Raw genomic sequence first — 6,133 nt, 5'->3', positions numbered from 1 at the left:
TTCCAGCCTTATCATTTAAGGTTTAAGGAGGATAACTCTTTAACCCTTTTACTTTTTGTTGTTGTCATTTTAGTTTATGTGTTTTCGTTTTCCTGTCTTTTTCCTTTCTGCGTTTCTGCTGCCTTCTCAGTTTTTTCGCGTTTCTTTTATTATTCCATTTTTTTTTTAGTTCATTATGATATCTGGTTTGCAACTGAAGAATATATTTGAGCGTTTCTCAACATACGAAACTGTGGGTAGCGCTTAAATACATGTATTGTGCCCTTTACATAAAGAATATTCATCTCTCGCCAAATGAAGTCCATTTTTGTTGAATTTTCTATGACAAAACAGTACATTATATATATATATATATATATATATATATATATATATATATATATATATATATATATAGTTGAAGAAAGATAAGAGATCTATACAAATCAATGATGGTGGTAGAGGTAGCACAGAAGTAAGTCTAAGGCATTTCAATTTAAGAGGAAATTTAATGAAAATGATTAAAAAAAATATATATAAAGAGAATATTAGCGGCTTCGATGTATCTCATCTTACCAAATATCAGTAAAAAAATTATAAAAATTTAAAGTAAAAACAGTTTATCTTCTGTCTGGGGTTCAAGAACATGTCAAGACATGTCAATTTATAAATTTTTACTGATATTTGATAAGATGAGATACATCGAAACCGGTTATATTTTTCTTTATATAATTTTAAAGAAATCATTATTCTTAAATTCCCTCTTAAATTGAAATGTTTAAGACTTACTACGTCTTTACGTTCTACGTCTTTACGTTCTACGTCTTTACGTTCTACGTCTTTACGTTCTACGTCTTTACGTTCTACGTCTTTACGTTCTACGTCTTTACGTTCTACGTCTTTACGTTCTCAGCTCATATTCCAACGCGGTCGACTTTGCATTTCATCCTTTCGATGTCGATAAATTAAGTACCAGTTACATACTGGGGTCGATCTAATCGACTGTCCCCCTCCCCCAAAATTTCAGGCCTTGTGCCTAGAGTATATATATATGTATGTGAATAGGAGTGGTGACGGACATGAATGCCTCGCCATTTTTGTAGCTTATCAGCATCACGTACCTGAATTCAATTGAATTCAATAAAATGGTGTAAAACCCATCTTGTGGTGTGCCCCGACGATGCATACGTAGAAATATATTCAAACATGAATTGGAAACAGCGCCAACTTTGTGAACATTATCGAACACTGTGTTTACAAGGAATTGTGTGTCTGCTACTGTAAAGTCTAGAAGTTCACATGGACTAAACTTGTCCAATCTACTGCCAATATAGTGGCTAAGCAAACACCATCAGGATTTGTATGGCAGTTATGGAATATACAGTAATTGTAAAAGAAATGACGATAAATGCATATAGAAACTAATGATGATTTTGAATTTTGGCAAAAAGGTAGCAATTTCTGGGCAGTGTGTATGTGTATGTGCATGGTGGGGTAAGTCGATTATATAGACCCCAGGAGTCAACTGGTAATTATGGAAATATCTGGATGGAAGCTGCAGACCGTTTTACTGTTCCATCCTAGTTGATCCATGCCTAACGACAACCCCAGCAGACACATCGGTATTCCTTAAGTATAATACTTATTTCTTTATTGATCACAGGGGGCTAAACATAGAGGGGACAAACAAAGACAGACAAAGGGTTTAAGTCGATTATATCGACCTCAATGCGTAACTGGTGCTTAATTTATCGACCCTGAAAGGATGAAAGGCAAAGTCGACCCCGGCGGAGTTTGAACTCAGAACGTAAAGACAGACGAAATACCGCTAAGCATTTCGCCAGGCGTGCAAACGATTCTGCCAGCTCGCCGACCTTACCTTAGTATAATATTGAAATACGCCAGGGATAGTTGTACGCTAATTTGAACTCGAAGCCTATGCAACGGTTGTACAGTAGCATATTGCTTTGGTCATTTCATGTTCCCAGGCAAAACGGCAATAACTGCTGGCTGTATATATGTTCGAACATGTTCGATTATTCTGGATATTGATTTAGTTGACTATAAATCTGAATGATCAAAGAAAACTATCATATCTTGATTTATTTCTGAAGTCTTCAAGTTTCTTTATGTAAATGTTCACTTCTGATATTCCTTACATACACTGGTGTACATGTCTACCTATAATCATAGATGTACTTGATAGGTTAATAAATGTTGCACTGGTAAATTATATATACATACATACATATATATATATATATATATATATATATATATATATATATATATATATATATATATATATATATATATATATATATTAGAGGTTTCAGGTAAAGAAAGCGACCAGTTAGCAAACACTGTACACATATTCTGTACGCAGAGAAGTAAAAATATGCGAGAATATTTTAAAGTTCAACATGTAAAACTTCACAGTCGGTTTTCATTCTTTCATTACAACCCCTTCTGTAGAGGAACAGCTAAACCCCAAAATTAAACAAGAAACACACATGCAAGAACGCACACACACACGCTCGCGCGCGCACATAAGCGCGGGACTGGCTGTGTGGTAAGAAACTTGCTTCCCAGCCACATGGTTCCGGGTTCAGTCCCACTGCGTGGCACCTTGGTGTCTTTTATCGCCTCGGGCCGACCAAAGCCATTGTGAATAGATTTGGTAGAGGGAAACTGAAAGAAGTCCGTCGTATATATATATATATATATATATATATATATATATATATATATATATATGTAAAAATATGTGACACTTATTCGGTAGCCATTATAAAACTCCGAGTTTTATCATGGCTACCGAATAACTATCAGATATTTTTACAGATAAATTCCTCTATTTACATAGTATCGAGGTCTCTTTCTTTCTTTTGTTGTACTTTCTAGCAATATATATATATATATATATATATATATATATATATATATATATAACTTGCATACAAAAATAAGAGGAATGACCAGCATGACCATATTTTTGTATGTAATATAATTTTAATCTTCGGATTTTTTTAATATGCTAGACCACTGGTTTTAATTGATTAATATCAATTTCTACCCTCATTAATAAATTATATATATAACTTGGGTATATTTCGAGCAAAGATTCGTCCGTTTCGTTTTGTGGTATCATGGTCCATTCGAGTAGGGAGTTCTTGTTGAGTGAGTTGTATCCAAGGGTAGGTAGCTTACCTGGTATCCCTTGAAGAAATTTGCCCAGATTCTGTTTAAATGTAATGTCATCTTTTTCCTCTTTGATTAGTTTTTGGACAATGCTAAATAAGGCAGGATCTGTTGAGGAAAAGAAATTGCGTTGTAGTGTATTTATGTGTTGTAATCCTGAATTATGACACATGGTCTTAGCCTTAGATGAATTCCGGAACTAATGTTGAGGTCGCTTCGGCAATTTCTTTCTCGCTTGTTTATTACTTCCTGTTACTGGGGCTTAATTTATGGATTTCTATTTAACACTTTTTCTAAAAAAAATAAAAAAAAATAATAAAAAAAAAAGGCACAGTATATCTTTACTTCGATGCTTACCTTTTACTCGCCAATTAAATATTATTTTGTCCAGTGGCTTCCTTGCATAAATTGTATATGCAAAGAGTGAATTTTGTGTGTATATTTAGAGTAGGACGGTTGATGCAACGATGTTGTTCTGGTGATCTGATGTACTGGCTTTCTTTATTTTCATTTATAAGTAAACAATTGTAATGACTAATGACTAATGATTAAAATACATACGAATGCTAACATGAAAGAATAATTTCTGTTAAACAGAAATTTAATAATATATGAAATCTAATCTCTTACGAAAGATCTTCTCAAGGTAAAGAACGCAGTGTTCTGTGTCTTAACACAACGTCCACGTTAAGCTGGAGATAAAGATTACAGTTTGGTATTAAAACTACTTGTCTTTATTAATTGTTTTCTAATAAGCCCACTGGCTATTAGCGACATCAGTGCTTGACAGGCCATTGCAGATGGGAGATTCGGCTGTTATGACGTGACCGGATGTCTGTCACTGGAGTTGTTCAAAATAGAGCGACATCACGTGATTTACTAGTTCCGGCGGTCGTAGCAGACGGTTCCCAAGTGCCAACGGTATAAATACAAGTGCTTTTATGGTACACCTCGCTCCGCGCGCGCATATGCATGTATGTATATATAGATATATGTGAATCATATGAAGTCACATGAAAATCGTAATGCCTAGATATGTAATGATCTTGGACACCAACCGTCTCTCAAGACTTGTGTCATATATCACAAATCTTGTAAGACAATAAAGCATTCCGAATGGCAAAGGTATGTGTTGTATGTGTTGATAGGACGGCTTGTCATGATGAAACAATCACCATATATATATTATACTGATATCTATCTATCTATCTATCTATCTATCTATCTATCTATCTATCTATCTATCTATCTATGTATCTATCTATGTATCTATGTATCTATGTATCTATCTATCTATCTATCTATCTATCTATCTATCTATCTATCTATCTATCTATCTATCTATCTATCTACCAATATATATATATATATATATATATATATATATATATATATATATATATATATATATAATATAATATAATATAATATAATATAATATAATATAATATAATATATATAGAATTTGTTGTGCAATTACAAAAATATGATATGAATTGTATAAGAGATTCATAAGATATTATCTGAGGTATTCATGTTTATTTAATATAAATATTTTGCCAGTATTGCAGTAATGACCTTGTCTTAATCTTCTGATGTAGTCCAGCCAGGACTACACTATCCTCTTTGCTCCTTTTTCTTAAACGTAGACTGGTATTTGACGAAGATTTATTTCCTATGTTCACAGAAGCACCTAAAGAAGAGAACTCGATCCTCTTTATTGGTTTCACGCAGAATCATTTCTTTTTAAAACTGAAAAATATGTCAAAATTTATTTGTAATTTCTGAAACTATTTGAGCAAAATATTTACGTTATAATTGGCCAGAAAGTCGGGCAGAAATGTGACGGATAGATTTCTATTTATTCAGATTTTTTTTTTACATTAGAAACAAAAGAATGAGATCTGAAACAAAAGTTCTTATCTTTATCAAAGCCTGAAAAACTATGGAGATGCCGTATATAATACTCATGAATCTTGTTTAGCAAGTAAGGTAGGAATAATTTGAGAAATCAACATTACCGTGAGAGAATAATATTCTTTCTTTCTGTTGCCCGGCTTACTATAGCCACCTGGTGGAACAATAGGTGAGAACAGATGAGTAAGTATTTTAATATACAATTATACAAATATGCGAATTGTTGCTCTTGTTTTTTTGCTCTTTGTTCACTTAAATTTTAGGTTTTGTTTCATAATTTCTTTTCAGATTATATCGGTCACAATTAATCGTTCAATAAATACATGCTGACACAAAACAACTTATACAGTTTTGAAATTACCAAATACCATTTTCAGACACAATCACTTCTATGGACATGAGAATACAATTTGGCCTTTATAATGAAAAATAAAAATTAAAAAATTCCCGCAAAACTAGCGAGTCAATGAAAGAACCTCCATGGAGTAGCTCAAAATGCTAGAAAGAGTAGTCAAAACTGCTTTCTCTCACACCACGTTTTAAAATATTTAATTTGATAAATGGACACCATTATTTTTGTCTCACTTATCAGTGGAACGTATCGAGCTAACAGTGGATATAGTCACCCGATGATGTCCTGAAATAGTAGCTAAATTTAGCTCATATCACATTGCAGAGAACATAAGGTTTTGTACCCCTACTTTCAATTCATACTAGATTCAGTTATGTGATATGTTTATATATATCTGTGTGTATGTATATATATATATATATATATATATATATATATATATATATATATACCTTTATTGTCCACAGGGGGCTAAACATAGAAGGGACAAACAAGGACAAACAAAGGGTCTAAGTCGATTACATCGACCCCAGTGAGTAACTGGTACTTATTTAATCGACCCCAAAAGGATGAAAGGCAGAGTCGACCTCGGCGGAGTTTGTACTCAGAACATAAAGACAGACGAAATACCGCTAAGCATTTCGCCTGGTGTGTTAACGATTCTGCTAGCTCGCCGCCATATAT

The 6,133-nt window shown here is 33.1% G+C and overlaps 1 long non-coding RNA gene across 1 annotated transcript in view; it reads right to left on the bottom strand.

Annotated features, from left to right (window-relative positions):
- Positions 1 to 4,716: 4,716 nt before the first annotated feature.
- The window catches only part of LOC128248531 (uncharacterized), a 21,887-nt gene continuing 20,470 nt past the window's right edge, over positions 4,717 to 6,133 (bottom strand). The window contains exons 2-3 of the long non-coding RNA XR_008264706.2: positions 5,202 to 5,251; positions 4,717 to 4,932 (exon numbers count right to left, since the gene is read on the bottom strand). This is a non-coding gene — a long non-coding RNA (uncharacterized LOC128248531). The remainder of the gene's footprint in view (positions 4,933 to 5,201; positions 5,252 to 6,133) is intronic.

Source organism: Octopus bimaculoides, chromosome 8 (genome assembly GCF_046866305.1).
Source record: "Octopus bimaculoides isolate indiv1 chromosome 8, ASM4686630v1, whole genome shotgun sequence".
Classification (NCBI taxonomy): domain Eukaryota; kingdom Metazoa; phylum Mollusca; class Cephalopoda; order Octopoda; family Octopodidae; genus Octopus; species Octopus bimaculoides.
This window is presented reverse-complemented; position numbering and strand designations above follow the sequence as displayed.